General features: G+C 35.3%; 1 pseudogene; it reads left to right on the top strand.

The window, feature by feature from the left end:
* The first annotated feature begins 453 nt into the window (after positions 1–453).
* On the top strand, positions 454–523 carry LOC118643000 (annotated as a pseudogene).
* The last annotated feature ends 1,353 nt before the right edge of the window (positions 524–1,876 follow it).

Raw genomic sequence — 1,876 nt, 5'->3', positions numbered from 1 at the left:
TTTATAAGCCTTTAAAATAAAATATCCTGTGGATATAAGATACCAGTTTCTGCTGGAGCTGGTACCATGACGAGCCAAAGTAATTTGCTGGCTGAAGTGATGAGCGAAAGGAGAAACAGAGAAAGATGGTGGGCAAGAAAAATACGGGAAAGATACACAATTCTTCAAATCTCCTTAGGCACTGATGATGAAATGCATACTTCTCCAACCTCTTAAGTGTAAAGATTTACCTTAAAGCTTGTCTTTTCTATCATGGATTTATAACAAATTACTAGCAGAGTAACCTCAGGCAGGCTCAACAAACGGTCATGCTGCAGAAATGTTTTTCAACCAAAGCTGTCAGAATTTCAGAAGTATGTACTCTCCCCTGAGCACATAGAGTGCTCATTTTTGGGAGACAACTGTCCATAAAAACTAACATCCTCCATAAGATCCGTTCAAAATGGTATAATGGTGCTGGCTTCAGCAGCACATATACTAAAATTAGAACAATATAGAGAAGATTAGCATGGCCCTGGCACAAAATTGTATAATGACTTTTATGCCCAGAACTCCTAACAACAAGCTAAATCCAAGATCCAGCAAATTCAAATATCTTTGTCTTGTGTAATTGAAGAAATTGGCTTACTTACATGGGGACTAGACCACTTCTATGGTTCAATTTTAAAGAAAATAGGGCCTCTGGTGCTACATACATCTTTCTCTTTTATCCAATAATTCCTTGAATTGCATAAACATCCTGTGTTTTTGTAGTGTAAGGCGTAAACCCTTCTATGTAAGGGCAAGCACTGGGCGATTAGGTTTTAAACTGGGGATGACCCCCATGTAGCAGAACATCATGAATGCAGAAAGTGCTGGTAAATAATGTAGAAAGGGGGTGCCTTAAACAGAGCTACTCAGACTTAAATATGCATACGAATCATATGATCTTGTTAAATGTACACTCTGAGATTCTGCATTTCCAGCAAGCTCCCAGATGATTCCCTTACCCATGCTATGGTCTGTCATTTCTTCTTCTTTCTTTGATAGTAAAGCCATAAGTCTCTACTTCATGCTATAAACCAAAATATCCCTTTGGGATTGCCCTCCTCCTTCCCCCTTCTCATCTACTCCATCCCTTGTTTAAGCTCACTTATGTGGTGTAAAGAAAATTTAGGTAACTGAACAACTGTACCTCCTAGAATATATCAGATATTTTAAAAAACCAATAGGGATTTTATGACATACCAAGTCAAATGCTTCTCATTAATTTCCTCTGATCATTACTGAAATCAGAGGCAATTTGATGTTTAAAAACTAGGCACATGCTTATCAGAAAAGGGCAATTTTACAAATATTGTAATACACAAATATGGCTACATTGTATTCAACCCAAATTTGTCATTATTCAAATGTACTACTCCTATAATAGTTGCTACCGTTATGTTGTTTTTTCTTTATTATAAACAAAAATCAAAGAAAAATTATGACCCCTATAATTATGATAAACAGTTTCCACAATACTTGTCATTCTTCTCAGGCTAGAACAATTAATGTTTGTACATTCTGCAATCAAACTCAAGTTCTGAAATCAATAATGAGGCCTACTTGGGAAAAAGACAGAATTATCCATCGCTGCATGTAATTCAAAACCTAAATACTATATAAAACCAATACATAGAATGGAAAAGATTAAAATTCAATTATGATTTGATTAATTCTTTTTCTCCTTGAGTTGCCCAAATTAACTAAAGGTGTTGACATTATCCTAGGCCCACTTCCAAAATATATTTCACTAAATTGTAAAGTTGAAGTTTAGTGAAGATTTTTCCAAAATGACATTTTTGCTTATTTTCCAATTCTAAGGATAATGGTGGGGGAAGAGTACCTTCTAAAT

The sequence above is a fragment of the Molossus molossus genome, unplaced genomic scaffold, assembly GCF_014108415.1.
Source record: "Molossus molossus isolate mMolMol1 unplaced genomic scaffold, mMolMol1.p scaffold_m16_p_3, whole genome shotgun sequence".
NCBI classification, from domain to species: domain Eukaryota; kingdom Metazoa; phylum Chordata; class Mammalia; order Chiroptera; family Molossidae; genus Molossus; species Molossus molossus.
Note: the sequence above shows the minus strand (reverse complement) of the source record. Positions and strands in the feature narration are given on the sequence as shown.